Below are 18,455 nucleotides of genomic sequence, written 5' to 3' on the forward strand. Positions count from 1 at the left end.
TTAGTCCTGATACCCTCATTACTGTAAGCTTGTCTTTACCAGGTAATGCATCAAAGAAGGACTGAGATATTGCACTCACCTCACTTCCACTGTCTAAGAGACAACGTACATTGATACCCAACATATTCACTATTATTATAGGGTGGCTTATTCTAGGTTGTACAGGTGGTTCCTCAAATTCATCTAGTAGTTCTTTTTGGATTTGTCTCCAACTAAAGTGATCGACATCTGTCTTCATTACATTTAGGTCACAGTGTGTAGGGGTTTCCTGAATTACATTTTCAGCTGCCTGTTCCAGTCGGTCTATTAATTTTAAATCAAAACACCGCACGACTTCATTACATTTAGTTTGCTGAACATAACCCAAATTACTGTAGTCTGAGCGATTCTGCGTCTCCAGACCGGGCATAACACTAGTTACAGCTAAACCACTTTCACCATTATCGTCGGTTTCCTTCTCAAGTGACAACTGGTCACAGCTACTGGGTTCATCGACCCTCAACAGCCTACCCTCTACATTCTCACTTATCTCCTGTCCTAAATCTATTAGTACATTATCAATATCCTGCACAGGCACTTTAGATAAGAGCACATCATCCTCATCGTAAATATAAGCATGAATTTCTTCTGCTTCTTCACCTGTCAATTCAGTATTTTGTAGCTCATCCCTACTGTTACACTGCTGCGCCTTCTCTTTCTCTTCCCACTTAGAAAGCGTTTCTAACACGGTATCTATCAAATACTGTGAGTGATCTAATATTTCTGTTGTATCCTTAGGTGCTACCGACATTTCATCCATCTGTTCAGTTTGAGTATTCTGATCTGTCTTACCCATTCCCTTAACTACTGGCTTAGGAAAAGTAACCGCCTGGTGAGCGCCAGTGTCCTCATAGACGGGAACTAGTTTTCCTGCCTAGGTCTACTACTGTTTCCTTTATTTTCATTATAGTTAGCTGGCATAGCCTTACTTTCCGTACTGTTGTTTACATGCATATTTCTGTTTGGAACAAAATTATTATCCCTTGGACGCCATTGTTGGTTCTGATAATTATTTCCCCAATTCCTATCTCTCTTAGGATGACGAACACCTACTGTTCTGATGTTTACATTGCCATTTTGCTCGTTCCTAAAATTACTATTATTATTATTGGCATTACGGTTATTACGTGCTTGCTCCTCATTGGCAGCAACACGTTCTACACGTTCCAAATATTCAATGAAACGATCCAGATTGTCTCTAGGGGCTGATATAATTCTAGTTTGCCAATACCATGGCAGTTTGGCTTCAAGACCCAGTATTATCATTTCAGGTTTCAGCTTTTCCGCCAAATGTGACAAACGTGAGATCCATGACCTAGCAAACTCTTTAATTGATTCCTTGCCTGCATTGAAGCGTTTTCCACTCCAAAATTCTCTCAACACTTCATTTTGCTTATTGCTAGACCAATACTCATTAATAAAAGCTGTTTTAAATTCCGCTAATGTTTTACATTTCAACATAACATCAGCTGACCAACGCATGGCGTCACCTGCTAAATGGCTTCTAATAAATGAGATTTTCTCTCGCTCAGACCAAGTTGGTGGAATCACATCTTCAAAATCGTTCCAGAAATCTAGCGGGTGGATATTTTTATCTGGATCGAACCGCAAGAACTGCCGACACCCGATAAAAGCGGCGTTTGCAGCTACAACTTGTTGTATACTACCATTACCAGAAGTTACTGAAGCTACTTTACTCTCAATGTTAGCAATGTGAGTACTTATATTTTCTACTTTCATTTCAACATTATCTACTCTTTGTACAATATGAGTAGTGTCAGTTTTGATTGCTTCTACTTCTGCTTGACATATGTTTACTTTTATATTAACATTTTTAAATCTATCTGAGCACATTTCAGATTCCGCCTCGATCTTTTCTGTTAACTTGTGCTCCAGCTTCGCATCTTCCATTTGGAAGTCTTTGCGAACCTCAGCAACTTCGGATTTAACTGTTTTATACATTTCAGAAAACTGTTGAGCAACCTTTTTCTTAATATCCTCATGATTGCAATCAATTTTATAATTCAAATTGTCCAGATCCTCTTTCAACTTATTGCAACTAGCCTGGAAAGAATTTTCTAATTCAGCTTTATTGGATTCTAATTTATTGTCCATCGCCTCAAACCGTTTATTAAAATTGGTTTGGCTGGCCACAATTTCAGACTTTAATTCAGCATTACTGCTTTTGACCTGTTCACTTATTTCAGACTTTAATTCAGCATTATTGGATTCTAATTTATTGTCCATTGCCTCAAACCGCATATTAAAATTTGTTTGACTGGCAGCTATTGCTTGTAATATAACATTTAGATCAACAGCCCCAGCATCTTTGGGTTGCTCACGAGCTGGCTTTTTATCACACTCAGGTGACGAAAAACTAGCTCCAATACCAGAATCATCAAAACCAAATGAAACTTCTGATTGATTAGTCATATCTAACTGCTCCTTCTTAAATTCTACCATCTCTGATGACTGTTTCATTTTTAATTCATCAGAGAAACTATCATCCAATAAATTTACAATTTCTACTTTCCGCTTTACTACAGGGGTCTCTATTATTGAATCATTGCCCCTTCCCACACTACTGTCAGGAGACAATACTTCATATTTCACCTCAACATTACTACTTTCAAGCATATTTACACTTGAACCGTTGTCTGTATTTACAGTTCCCTCAACAGACATAGGTTCTGATTTAAGTTTAACCTCAGTTTCTTTTGGCGGTTCCATCGCCGACAGTCTTTTAGTGCAGGTTAGTAAAATTTTTAACAGCTTTTCACTTAACTTAGTTCCTTCTGCACGACGTAGGGCGTTGCCGGCGCGGCGTACCAGGATTCCTGATGCGACGTGGCACGTTGAACTGCAGACGGCTCTCCGACGGCTGTTGTGTGTTTGCGTGGCCCGCAATTGCAGGCTCTGCGCCGGCTGCTCCAGCGGACGACTGCGGTACGGCGAAAACTGGTTTCTCGCGATGCCGGCAGCACCGCTAGACTCAGTGCCAGCTCCGTCAATCCAGATGCGTTGTTAATCCAATTGCGTCGTCCACATACACACGTAACACATTCACTGTTCTATTCTCAGTTGCGTGTCGCATTTCACTCGCGAATCCGAATAGTTAAAATCACTTTCACTTAGTTGATTTCCCGGCCGATGCACCATATGTGGGGCGGCGTGTGCAAGTTTGTAGATATAATAATTTTCTGCATATAAAAGCTTGCATATTGAATCAGTTTCTAGCTTTTAGAATGTTGTTATTGCTGTCTTTTGCCGTTCTCAACATTGGCTCTCTATTTACTCCGTGACCCCCAGAAAGTGATTTAATAAAACTTGGAGCCAGTAAATAGATATCCTAGTGCCCACTTTACCTGAGAATGTTCTTATAGCTGCAGCTTATAGCTCTGAGGAATTAGGAGATTGTCCGGGATTTCTAATCAAAAACGGTTTTCCAAAATAGTTGAGTATATTCTGAAATTCACTGATAAAAACCACAAGTATCCCTACAACCTAACTAACAGAGCAGTTCAGAGTCTAATGCGCTGATGCAACTATAAATGTCCGAATTAAATGTTAAAAAGAATGCTCGCCATAATTTGATGAAAATATTTCATCAAACGCCACGCAAAATATTTGGTAGAATGACTGTCCCGCGACGGCACGTGAAAATACGACCAAACGCAAACTGAAGCTAGATAATGAAAATCATTCCAGAATTAACACTTCACATAAAATGTATTCATGGTTCCGCATATCTCTAGTAACTTAATACGGCACCCGAGGCTGTTTGTAGCAGATACACTGATGCGACGCGACTACCGACACAGATGGCGTGTCATTCAGCGTCTGGAGAGAACTGGGGCCTTGCTTCCTCGCGCAGTGTTCTTATATATAAAGCCGCGGTGCGGACGGCTGAGGGATCGCCTGATCAAATCCGCTCTCCCGACTAGCCGCTGGGCTAGTAACGCACCACTTCAAGATACATAATAATTTATAGCTTCTTTGGCTGATGGCCGAAGAAGCTCTTAATTTAAACGCGCATTCAGCACGCAGGTAAGTATTGATAATAAAATTTTGACGTGGCTAAGTTAAATACTTTGGGCGAGAGAATTAATCTAATTACCCTGCACACAGCAGATGAGCTCTGAACTGTCCCTTTTGAGATCCGCTATCGCTATAATTTTATAGGTATTAAAAAGAAACTTTACACATCTTCATAATCATAGCGGACCTCCAACCTATTTAAATCTAAACATCCTAGCCTTATTTACTAGCCTACTTAATCTATCTTGCTTCCTTCAGTTTTGAGACGAAAACCAGAAAATCATGAATTTCCACTAAAGTCTTAATTTGTGAAATCCAAAGTACTGTTTTTATTAAATCATTATGAAAGATGAATCTAAATATAAATTTTGAAGTCTCTAGCTCTGTTCTGTTGCGCCAATGATTTTTTCAGAAAAACGTCCAAATCTCGGAAATGGCTGAAGTTATCGAACTGATATTTAACACACATTAATTTAGTAATATTTCTGACATGCTAGAAAAGTTTTAGTTCATTTGCTTGATTTTTAAGGTATTGCGCAACATTTATGACGTCAGAGCTAGTTACAGCAGACTGGCTGGCACACAATGGAAACTGATGTGAATTTACTATAGCGTGAGTAGGCTGCTTCCCTACAAGATTTTCATCAAATTTCAGCGGCAGACGCTACAAGAGGGCCGTTGCGCATTTCTGAGAGATTTACTGCTGAAATTCAAAGAGCGTACGTTCCTAGAAACGCCAAGCAACATAGTACTTCTCATGAAATGTCTGCGACGGAATATTGGGGAAATTAATGCTCAGGGAGACGCTTACAACAATTGTTCTTCACGTGTACATTTCGTGAATTAAATACGAAACAGGAAAACTGATAGTGGTACAAGTACCACCCGTCACACATCTCTGCCTCTGACACATGTACCTTGCAGTAGATGAGACACAGACTAACACATCCAGAAGAAATTAGATTGTACTGGAATGTGCAGCAGGAATAAACTTGTGCGACTGGGCATACGTTAAAATAACTAGAACTTAATACAGGTTCTCAATTCTATGTGAAAACGGCTTGTGAAAAAATGTAACATATAAAGATTTGGAAATATCTTTCATTTTTCAAAAATTCGCCAGAGACGAGTTTTGTATTTATAAATATGGCTCTGTGATTAAATAGAGCACCATCCTTGTCTCCTCGCATCATCCTTGAAGAGAAGATGATATCAAGGGGCCTTCAGGAGGAAGACTGGACAGATAGAGAGGCATGCAATTCGAGAAGCGGAAGACGACGACCGTCCAGTCGTAAAAAAAGCCTCATACATATACGCAGTCCAGTCAGATTAGTGTGACAACCTGTTAAATGCCTGAATTACCACCTTTTGCAGTGCGGACCACTGCGAGACGTGCAGGAAGAGGGTCAGTGAGGTTCTGGAAGGTACCGGCTAGGACAAGGTATCATACTAACTCCGGTGCTGTGGCCAGCTACGCTAGGTTTCTCGTTAGAGGATCCATAGCGTGAACAACTCGAACGAGATGGTCCCACAGAGTCTCGATTGGCTTTAATTCCGGTAAACTCATCCTGTTCTATTCGAACCACGAACGTAAATTCCAAACTGTTTGTGACGTTGCTTGTCCTGCTGCTAGATGCCACTGTACCGAGGAGAAATAAACCACATGAAGCGGTAGACGTGGTATCCAAGGGCAGTTGCATACTTCTGCTAATCCAGAATGACGACCCATGGAGTGCCACAGAAACATTCCCTAGACCATAACGCTCCCTCCTGAGGCCTGGAGCCTTCCGACAATTGTTGCAGGGTATTTGCTTTCAGACGTTTTACGCCATTCTCGCCGACGCCCGTTGATTAGATGTGATTCATGTAAAAAGGCCACCTCTCACCACTCAGTGGACGCCGAGTTGCGGTATTGGCAGGCAAATTCCATCCTTCGTCGCCAACAAACAGCAGTCAGTATAGGTGCATGAATAGGGGACCAAGGCCGGCATCGTGACAGATTGCGGGTTGCCTACATCAGGGGGAAACCTATGTTCTCCTTTGATTGACAGGTAATGACCCCCTGGTGATAATCTACCCTTTTGATTGACAGGTCCTTAACCTATTGTTCCCCCTGTCTCCCCAACCCCTTAGGAAACTTCCAACCAACCCCCTCCCCCTCGCTAATACAGGTACACTTTCAGGTCTGAGCTATTCAAATAGCCCCCTCTAACTCTTATGAATTTGGTTGGCTTCTTAATTAAATTGATCAAACAATTAACACCACCCCTCTGCTAACCCCTCCCACCAACCCCAACTCTTTCCTCTTTCCCTTCTCTATCTCGAAATTGGTGGCTCTGCGGTGAAGTTGAAGGATCTCATGACAGGAAATACAAGGGTATATTGTTTATTTATAAAAATTCAGTTGGCGACGGCTGGATTTCTCTTGCTCATCATTCTCTGCTTTTTGGGAAGATGGAGGTCTTGTAAGAACTAATTAAATCGATCGCCTTTCTTCTTATTCCAGTAACACAAGCAATACCATCATGAAACACCTATCACACGTAATTACACAGTTAAAAATCTTTCGATCGTGAAACATGCGCCATTCCCTGGACTACACAGAACGTCACCGCCACGCTGCCAGGAGTCAGGTGCACCTGCGGCTCCTGCAAAGCGAAACTTACAATGCGGCCGTCAGCTGCTGAGCCAAGCACAAATGTCCATTAGGGTCCCGTGACTAACAGGTAAGATGTGACACTAATCCTCAAAGAAACATAAGGCGGTGGTGTTCCTTTCATACTTAATGCCTGAGAAATTCCTGTCGAAACACTAGTTTACCAAACCATAACGGCTGTTGTGCTGACGTATCACCTCTGTACCTGCAGACAAAGCACCAGCCTGATTGCCGTGCGAGATGTTTAACACACACTCACAGGTGCAGCTAAAAGACTGTCAGTGTTATACTGATGTCTCAGTTACATGTAAATAACAGCCAAGTCTCCCTCTGGACCAGTTTCCGAAAATATTCCAGAATAACACCGAATGCATTCTTCCTGATGGTCCTAACGAGGCACCTGCTTGCAACATATGTCTCAGAAATGGAAAACGTTTGCTCGTGTTCTCACTGCTAAAAGCCTTCATCACGTCTGTACATGCTTACGAAAACACCATTAGTCATAAAAGCAGTCTTGTGTTTGGAAAGAGAGCTTCATTATAGGCACAGACGGGAAAACCGTAATAATTACATAAACAGAATTCTAAACACTGTCCCACAGAAAAGAGAAATGACTGGTATATGTGGTGTCCTAAGTTGCTGGTCTGAAGATGTCCTAACACCACAATGGCGGATGAGGGACAGCATCCCACCAGAGATGGTTGGTCTGCTTCAACTTGTCTTTGGACACTTCTACAAAGAAGACATCACGTTACTCTCGGAACTTTCTGCAGATACGTTGCCCCCATCTTGTTCAAACCAGTCTGTAGAGGCTCCTATGTCCCAGCACAAAGGATGTCTTGTGAATTAATGGAGCATTCTGATTGGCTTTTACTGAATTTACCTGTTAAACCCGTGCAGCTGCCGGTGTGGAAGCACTGTCCGCCATTTTTTTTCTGCATACAAGACTTTCAGTGGCAAAACTGTTTTGTACAGATCACCATATTGCACTGACAGTTAAACCCTCCAAAAGTGGTCTACAGGTTGTCAAATATGGAAAGACGCTTCCTCAATTACACTGCTCTGCTATTGTTGAGCAAAGCTTGAATTTTTCGGGGTGAAAGCCACCAAACCAATGCTGCTGGTGTGTGAGCACTGTCCGTAATTTTCTGCAGATGAGACTTTCCATGGCAAAACTATTTTTCACAGACTGGCATATTGCTCTGACAGTTAAACCTTATAAAAGTAGTCTTCAGATCATGAAATACAGAAAGATACTTCCTCAATTGCATTGCTCTGCTACTATCGAGGAAAGCTTGAATATTTGAGTGTGAAGCTGATCTCCAGCCCAGCTATATCACCACATACCATATCGATGTAGTAAAGACACAAATCGTATCCTGCGCCACACAAAATCACCACTTCTGCATCCTGCAAATAACTGTCGACCACCAGGCACTCGTACATATACCACAAACACAAATACGAGGCTGAGTCAAATGAGAACCTTAACTATTTTTTAAAATATTATTTATTGTGTAGAAGTAGAACAAAGCTGTATCAATTTTCAACGTAATCTCCCCCATGCTCAATGTAAGTCCTCCAGCACTTACAAAGTTCATAAATTCCTTTAGAAAAAAATTATTTTGCTAGTCTTCATCAGAACGGAACTTCTTTCCTCCCACTGCGCCTTTGAGTGGTTCAAACATATGGAAATCACTTGGGGCAAAGTCTGGTGAGTATGGTGGATGAGGAAGACACTCAAAATGCAGGTCTGTGATTGTTGCAACTGTTGTACGGGCAGTGTGGGGCCTTGTATTGCCATGTTGCAAAAGGACACCTGCTGACAGAAATCCACGTCGCTTTGATTTGATTGCAGGCCGCAGATGATTTTTTAGGAGATATGTGCGTGATGCAATGGTGACAGTGGTCTCTCTAGGCATGTAATGCTCCAAGATGAAGCCTATTTCGTCCCAAAAGAGAGTCAGCATAACCTTCCCAGCTGATGGTTCTGTTCGAAACTTCTTTGGTTTTGGTGATGAGGAATGACGCCATTTCTTGCTCGCTCTCTTCGTTTCCGGTTGGTAGAAGTGAACCCAGGTTTCGTCCCCAGTAACGATTCTTGCAAGGAAGCCATCACATTCTCGTTCAAGACACCGAAGAAGTTCTTCACAAGCGTCAACACGTCGTTTTCTCATTTCAGGAGTCAGCTGCCGTGGCACCCATCTTGCAGACACTTTGTGAAACTGGAGCACAATGTAGTGTGCTAACCCATGACTCATCTGTAAACATGCTGTAATGTCATTCAGTGTCACTCGGCGGTTTTCCTTCACTATGGCTTCAACTGCTGCAATGTTCTGTGGAGACACAACTCGTTGTGCCTGACCTGGACGAGGAGCATCTTCCACTGAAGTCACACCATTTACGAACTTCCTACTCCATTCGTAGACTTGCTGCTGTGACAAACATGCATCACCGTACTGAACATTCATTCGTCGATGAATTTGGTTTCACACCTTCACTACGCAAAAACCGAATAACAGAACGCTGTTCCTCCCTGGTGCAAATCGCACGTGGGGCGGCCATCTTTATACTGATACTGCGACGGTATGTGTGCATCTGCACTAAGCTGCCACCTACAGGTCATTCTGCACGCTGTTTGTAGCACGCTTACCAACTTACAGGATAACGGCGCGAAATTTTGATTTGTTATTACAAATTTGAGGTTTTCACTTGACTCACCCACGTATATGTTTGAGCACTGTACTTACCATCAATCGGACGACATCCAACAATGAGCGAAGTATAATACCCCCTCCTGACCACTGTCGCTCTGGAAAGAGAAATATCTCTACCATTCTTGTGACTGGACATAATTTTCAAAGTAAAAAAAAAAATCTTTCATTCCCTTTGCTGCTATCGCAGTATTCCACGTCAAATCCATACCTTCCCTTACAACATGACATACCCAGTTTCTTTGTACACACACACTTTATAAGCCTCGCGATCACAAAATTTCATATCCACTACTATACATCGATGAGAGGTGCTAACCTCTTCGACGTGTGCGCGTCTGAAGAAATCTTGTGCTCTTGGATGGGTGCAGAACAGCAGTTAAAGACACAGCACGCTCCATTCTTTCACAAGACATGGAATGTAGTGGTCTACTTCTGGTCCGCTGCAGATTAAATCGGTGACAGTGCTGCAGGGCGGGTTGCTCAAAGACAGTGTGAGGCGGTCTTTCAGTCTCTAACTTTATCCTAAGAATGGGAGAACGCCTTGTGACTCCCCATCTGCATAGAGAAAGATCGTAAATTATGCACTATGCTCGAAGTGCCAGAAATATGTAGATCGCTATCTGGTATACTTTGATGTATACATTTGAGAATTTACAATGAATGGACATCCTGCACAGTCATCTATCTACATTCGCGATAGTACTCACAAAGTAGAGGAGGGGTGGTTTAGCGATGATACTGAAACTAGGAAGCATGCTGCCACGTCATTCGTTGGTGTTGAAATTACGGTTAAATTGCTAAAATTTTTCGCACTATCATTTGTGATTACGGTATATCGATGGAGTCTTTTCCATCCCACCCGTTCACCAGCATGCTATTGATTACCATGTAATGAGTGACAGATTGTTTGTTTGAGATGGATAAAGAGTCATGGTCGAGAGGCAACACCTTCCAGGGACGGCTAGCACCGAACAGTTATCGCGTGCATGACTGCAATATAAGGAATCAATCGAAATGGAACACTGAGAAATCAGATATTCCGTCACTGTGAAAGATGAGTTTAAATGTAGAGGCCGTCAATCACCTTCAGACAGCATTTGGAAACGTTCCATAACACCACAAAATTCTTCCAGTTTCCACATGCTGAGACTATCTTTTATTTAAAATATCCAGTTTGTGTGTGTTGTGGTAGCAGCAGCAACAACGTGATTTACACTGTGCGACGTTTAGTTTTCTGTGAGAAGCAATGGATCAGCATGCGTTAATTTCAGTTTAGAACCTGAACAGGCTTCGAATTCGTGACAGAACAAACAAAATGTATGGCAGTGCACGAATGTGTTACAACAGAAAAAAACCAATATAGCAAACAACAAAATAGGGACCCTCTCTTGCGAATGATAGTCTGTGGGATATGGTCCTCCTACAGTATGGGCGATGAAACTTTACACTGGTCTGTGCAAGCGACTTTGATCACTGGTCACCTGCTCCAATGAATCAGTACCTGTATATTTAATAGAATTTCCACGTATTTTCGATATCAGCAAGTAGACAGTATCTGTTTTCGATCAATATATCGAGTTCTCTATCAGGTGAAGTAAGCATCGTTTTTTATAGTTTGTAGTTTTTTATTCTCTGTTGGGTGGTATATGGTAGAGAGAATGTTGGGGTGATAGACGTGAATGGACCCTGAGAGATGCACATTTGCTTCGGACTGCAGTACCTGTATGTAGGACAGCTCCAGACCAGCAGCTATGGGACACGAAAATTCCATCCATTTTTCTCTTCTGTAGGATTGTGCTTCCAACTCTGTTTCTGTAATTGTTTTTATTTTCCCGTCTGTGCTCAGATGGAGCTCTCTTTCCCAACAGCAAGATTGCTTTTATGATTAACGGTGTTTTGACAAGCATGCACAGACATGGTGAAGGCTTTTAGCAGTGAGAACACGAGCAAACGTTTACCATTTCTAAGACATATGTTGCAAGCAGGACATTCCGACAAGAGTAACACATGATGGATGGGGTGCCTCTTTAGGACCATCAGGAAGAATGCATTCGGTGTTATCCTGGGATATTTTCGTAAACAGGTCCTCTTAGGACAAGATTTTCTATGCAGACAAGCTGAGACATCACGAAAGCTCCAATAACAAAAGCGACCATTAATTATTTCTGCAGCACTTCACGATTTCTGGGAAGGGTTGATATTTAATGGATGGGCTGTCCTGTGAGGATTGCTAGGAAGAATGCATCCTGTGTTATTCCGGGATATTTTCATAAACAGTTTCTGAAAGCATTGCAGAAGATTTCTATAGAATGTGCAGAGGGAGAGTTGGCTGTTTTATTTACATAGACATGAGATGTCAGTATAACACTGACAATCTCTTAGCTGCACCTGCAAGAGTGCGTCGCTAGGCAAATATGTCGCTCGGCAATTAGACCAGTGCTGGACCCACATGTACAAAGGCAATGCATCAGCACACCAGCCACAGTGGCTAGGTATTTTAACATGTGTTTCGACAGGAATTTCTCAGGTATCAAGTATGAAAGGGACACCACAACCTCATGCTTCCATTTGAGGATTAGAGTCACACGCAGTCTATCAGTTGTGGGACCCGAAAGGACACCTGCACTTGGCTCAGCAGCTGATGGCTGCTTCGTCGCTTTGCAGGGGCCGCCGGTTCATCCGACTCCTGATAGTATGGCTGTGGCGTTCTGTTCAGTCCAGTGGACAGCGCATGCTTTGCGATGGAAAGATTTTTAACTGTATACTTATGTGTGATAGATGATTAATGATGGTATGCCTTGCACAATTGGAATAAAAAGAAAGGCGATCGATTTAATTAGTTCTTACAAGACCTGCATCTTCCCAAAAGCAGAGAATGATGAGCAAGAGAAATCCAGCCGTCGCAAACTGAATTTTTTATAAATAAACAATATACTGTTGAATTTCCTGTCGTGAGATTCTTCCTCTCCACCACAGAGCCGCCAATTTCCAGGTAGAGGAGGGGAGGGGGAGAAGAAGGGGGGTGGAGGGGAGGGTTTAGCAGCGGAGAGGGGTTAATTGCTGGCCGCTGTGGTCGAGCGGTTCTAGGCGATCCAGTCCGGAACTGCGCTGCTGCTACAGTCGCAGGATCGAATCCTGCCTTGGACATGGATGTGTATGATGTCCTTAGGTTAGTTAGGTTTAAGCAGTTCTAAGTCTAGGGGACTGAAGACATCACATCGTAAGTCCCATAGTGCTTAGAGCCATTTGACCCATATATTGTACGCCCTAGAGCATATTCTGAGCTCAAACATGAAGATGTGTCTCGGACAGAATGACTTCCTCCATTAAACCAGATTACTTCCTCCCCATAGCCGAGTTCGCTAATCCATGCTTGTACGGTAGCACGTGACTCTGAGGTAAGCTCGTTCGAATTCTAGTCGACGGTAATTTTCTCTGAAAGGATTTGTCCAGCAAAGGGAGGGGAGGTGGTGGCCCAAAGTTCCTGTGTCATGCAGTGAGGGCTTGCGACATTGTTGGTGTCGATCAGTCCGTCGGATGAGGACGTTAAGCTTGGGGATCAACTTGGTGCTATTCGAGAGAAGTAGAGTATGTACCGGAACCAGGTTTCACCCTGTCCCTTCTCTCATCATTATCACGCAACATGAACCTGATACTCACCTACACTCGAAAAAGGTACATATTGCAAAACATCCGCATACCCGCACAGAAAGAGGCTATTGCGCTCGGACGAAGAATACCCTTCCCGACTGGTGGCTGAATCCATCTCGTGTGATATCCCAGCCAACAATACCAAACGACATTGATGTTTATGCCAAACACCACGTATTCCGAAAGCGTCGATCATTCGAAGCCAACTAGCATGTATTCTCGTGCGAAATACTCAAAGCCATGGATGAAGGCAAACAGGTATATGCAGTATTTCTTGGTTTCCGTAAAGCATGTATCTCAGTACCACACTTTGGCCTGTTGTCAAAACTGCTATCGTATCGTATGGCGTATAAAGTGAAACTGTGACTGGATAGGGGATTCCTTGGTAGGGAGGACGCAGCATGTTATGTTGGATGGAAGACAATCGGTATTAAAATTACTTCAATAAAACAGGCTAGGTAGCATGTAAGAAGTGCACACTTCGTTTTGTGACCGGTTTCGTCTTGTCTAAGCCCCTCATCATAGCATTTTTAAAAGTGTTTTGGAGCGTTATTGTTCATGTCGTATATTCGTGACCTTACAGACAATATTAATAGTAACATAAAAATTTTTGCAGATGACAAAAAAATGGTTCAAATGGCTCTGAGCACTATGGGACTTAACATCTATGGTCATCAGTCCCCTAGAACTTAGAACTAATTAAACCTAACTAACCTAAGGACAGCACACAACACCCAGCCATCACGAGGCAGAGAAAATCCCTGACCCCGCCGGGAATCGAACCCGGGAACCCGGGCGTGGGAAGCGAGAACGCTACCGCACGACCACGAGATGCGGGCTGCAGATGACACAGTTATCTACAGTGAACTAGTATATAGAAAAATCTGCACAAACAGTAATCTTGATAAGATTAAAAATTCGTGCAAAGATACGCAACTTGCTTTAATTGTTAAGAAATGTAACGAAAAAATGGGTATCTTATGTCTAAAATATAAATGAGTCACAATTACAGTTGGTTAACTCATATAAAAACGTGAGTGTAATAACTTGTAGGGATACGAAAAGAAAAGAGGACACAGGCTCTGTTGTAGGTGAAGCAGATAGCACATATCGTTTCAGTAGAAATACAGTCTTCAAAGGAGACTGCCTACAAATCACTCGTGCGAATCATCCTACAATATTGCACAAGTGTGTTACGCCTGTACAAAATAGGACATGGGGAATATGGAAAGTATATAGGGTGGGACAGCACGAATGGTCAAAGTTTTTTTTTGCCACATGGGAGAGAGTCACGGAGATGCTGGAAGAACAGAACAGGCAAATGCTTTAAGGCAGGCGTAAAATATCCTGAGAAAGCCTATTTACAAAGTTTCAAGAATATGTTTTAAATGATGAATTTAATAATATATTACAACCTGTTACATACCGCTCCCGTAGTGATCGTGAGGACAAGTTTACCTTTATTACAGCTCGCAGAGGCGTTTAAACTTAGAGCAGTAAAGTGGGAAACAATTACACTGCCGCCAAACCATCGTGTATTTTACTACTAGAAATTCTATTGAAAGTAAGTGATAGGTTATAAGTTAAGCGTTGGTTAATTATAAATATTAATGTCCAATTGTATGTTACATACAAAATAAGTATAAAAGTGCTGTGTTATATTCTACAACAACAATTCTACTGCTCAAAAGGTTATTACGAGAGAATTCATAAGTTATGTTATGCAATAGTTACAATTATTGTAAATCAAGAGGTATTTTACACTAAGTATATTAAGTTTTAAAAAATATATCTAAGCAAAACTTAGCTGCGTGTTGAGCTTCAGCAATGGTTACAGAAGGTCGTCATCAATCTTCGTCTTGTCGAATTACAAAATTAGCGTACTTTTGTTCCCTGAAGTTGTTTTACGTTCTGCTGCTGCTTCTCAGGTGAAGTTCTTCAAGTAAACCACCCGGTATGTCAGCGTCAAAATCAAATTCAGCACCATCCACACTGTGCTAATTTCAGTAGCAGAGGACGAGATATGCTCTAAAGAGGGCCAATGTGTTATAAACTACCACTCTTGTAACTGTAACTATTTGATGTTTCACTTTAGTAGCCCCAATAATATAAAGTCTACTATTAGAAAACAGGCACACCGTTACTAAATTTTGGCAATACTTACGACAAGAGCGCCAGTGTGTCAGTAAACTATTGGAATTAGGTCATAAATAATGCAGCAATTGTAAGAATGCAGAGTCTCTCGGCGGTAACATTGAATAAACAGTTGCCGAATTTCCAGCCACGTCAAGTGATTAAAGCTACGCGAGTTTTCGGCCAAGCTCTCCCTGGCCATTGCAAAGTGATACGACTGCCAGCAGGCTGCTTGTACACCCCTTACGTACACTACCTGCCGGCTGTTACGCCACTGTGCTTGCAGCATCGCCACATATGGGGTACACAATGACAGCGAACGCCGAACAACGTGTGCCCACATATAGCGACGCCGCAAGCACCAGTGACGTCACAACCGGCAGCAGTGTATTGAAGGGGCGTACCAGCAGCCCAATGGCAGTCATACGACCTAACAATGGGCATGGAGAGCTTGGCCGAAAGCTCGTGTATTTTGATCACTTGATGCAGCTGAAAACTCGCGAACTTTTTATTCAACTGAGTCATTGTTAGCAACAATATTTACCATCAGGTGCGTCGCTCATACTTCCAGAGTGGCGGGGACCTTGCAGTCGTAAATTTACCTGAGTTTAGTAATCCAGGTCTAAACAATCTTCCCTCCTGATTTGCAAGTGTGAATGGAATGGGAAGAAGCCCTAGTAACTGGTTCGTTGGGCATGTGATGTAGTCTCTACTGTGCACTAAACAGTGGTTTGCTTAGTATGGACGTAGATGCTGATTCTGATGATGCACGAATTAATTCGCAAATGGAGGTGAGGTTTCTTGGTTCTTCTTATTTCTGAGAAAGAAAAAAAGAACTGGTATTCAACCTTAGCAAGTGTTTCGAACACAATGTGCATCAAAGGAATCAGTCCGTACGAGATTCCACAACTGGTGACTTCTCATTATGGTGCGAAGCTATCTGAGAGCAGTGTTAATGCCCTGTTAATAAAGACGGAGATGTTTCGAACTACTCGTTCCCAAATTTCTACCTAGAATGCAGATTGCGGCTCCATATTTAAAGTAATTTCCAGGGAGAGCACGTTCGCCATTTAGCAGGAGTGGGTGCGCGTCAGCTGATGAGAATATTTACTGCGGTGCGCGAGCGCGGCGATAAACAAGGCGCGAGGTGGCGGCGTGAGCTGCGCTGGACTGCGCTCGCAGCTGAGCCCGCCCACCGCTCCCCGGTGGCCAGTTGCCGGCATAATTGAGTGCGACCGGCCACCAGCGACCGGCGACAAGCGTTTTATTGGCCCTAATAAATGTTCGCTCGAGTCCGCGAAATGCGGTTCGCACAGTTTGCTGCTGCGGTCGCTGATAATTCGCCCTCGCCGATAATTTGTCCGCTCACACGTCGCGAAGCACTGCTAGCGTAGTACCCTAAACGAAACAGCTCCGAAAAAACAACGTACTACATTTGTTTTCAAGATACGTCCCAGTCTGGCGAGACAGAGTTGTGCTAAAACATGACTCTGGTAGATGTAGGGAAGCGCAGTTTAACCTATCCGGTATCCGCCTGGAGGGCCAGCAGCGCTCATCACTACTACAGAAATGGGTAGTCTTCTTCCTGAAAAGTGGCAACTGTTCGTGAACACTCATCTAATACATGTGGCAAAGGAAAGAAGCAGAGCGTACTGCAGGGTGTTTCAAAATGAATACGAGTGAGAGTCTTTCATGCGTAGCCCCAAGAAATCAGTTCGGAAGGCTAGTCGTGAACTAACAATTCCAGCGACGTTTGTGTAGTTATTTTTAAGGGGACGTTTACAACTACGTCATTCTCGTCTGATGTTGTTACAAGCTCTGAAGCGTTCAGACTATTGTTCACGTACCAACTTCGCAAACGAAATGTTGCTACATCGCGATTGAGAATTCCTAGATCGTGTTCTCTTCAGTGATGAATCGAAATTTTATCTAAATGGAGAAGAGAACACACATAACGTGCTCATTTGGGGGTCAGCTAATCCCCACGAGATGTTACAGTTGCAACGAAACTCCCCCAAAATAAATGATGTTTGTGCCATATCCCAGCGGCAAGTTTATGAGCCTCTATTCTTCGGTGAATTAACCGTAACTGGTGTTTCTTACCTTGAAGCGCTAGAACTATGGTACTTTGCTCTATTGGAAGAAGCTGAACCACAGAACTTGTCTCGCTTGCAAAATTCAGTAGCGACTGGTTAAACGACGTTGTACTCGTCCACTGGATTGGTCGTAAGGGACCAGATGACAAGCCTTGTTTTGCATGACCTCGATCTTCACACACGATCTGACGCCATGCGAATTTTAGCCTTTGGTGATTCATAAAGGATATTTTGTAAGTGCCTCCATTACCAACTGATCTGTCTGACTTTAGCTATAGAATTTTTGCAACAATTACTCGAGTCACACTGATGAAAGCTCAGTAAGAACTCGCGTATCGACTCCAAGTCCGAAGAACGGTTCTCACGTTGAACACTTGTAAGAAAAACTGTTTAAGTTGACCTTTCATTTTATGCCGGCCGGTGTGGCCGTGCGGCTCTAGGCGCTTCAGTCTGGAACAGCGTGACCGCTACGGTCGCAGGTTCGAATCCTGCCTCGGGCATGGATGTGTGTGATGTCCTTAGGTTAGTTAGGTTTAAGTAGTTCTAAGTTCTAGGGGACTGATGAGCACAGATGTTAAGTCCCATAGTGCTCAGAGCCATTTGATTTTTCATTTTATGTATTGTTTATAACTGTAAGTTGAATGTAATAAACGGTACAAAGTCTTAAAACCCGTATATTCTTTTTGAAACACCCTGTATTTCCTGTAGTCACGTCGGCCGCTGTGGTCGAGCGGTTCTAGGCGCTTCAGTCCGTAACCGCGCTGCTGCTATGGTCGCAGGTTCGAATCCTGCCTCGGGCATGGATGTGTGTGATGTCCTTAGGTTAGTTAGGTTTAAGTAGTTCTAAGTCTAGGGGACTGATAACCTCAGATGTTAAGTCCCATAGTGCTTAGAGCCATTTGAACCATTTGAACCTGTGGTCATGTACATTATTAGGGGAAAATTATTGGTGGAAAAGTTGTCGTGTCATACATTCGGATAAAAGTAAAAGAATTACAGAGCATATTCGTACAGTATACTTTATCACAGTATGTCCTATCTACATGTACACATGTACATGTATGATAGGAGGTCAAATTAAACACCTAGAAGAAGGTCGGATACTACTTATACTATTACCAGTAT

The sequence above is a fragment of the Schistocerca serialis genome, chromosome 2, assembly GCF_023864345.2.
Source record: "Schistocerca serialis cubense isolate TAMUIC-IGC-003099 chromosome 2, iqSchSeri2.2, whole genome shotgun sequence".
Taxonomy (NCBI): domain Eukaryota; kingdom Metazoa; phylum Arthropoda; class Insecta; order Orthoptera; family Acrididae; genus Schistocerca; species Schistocerca serialis.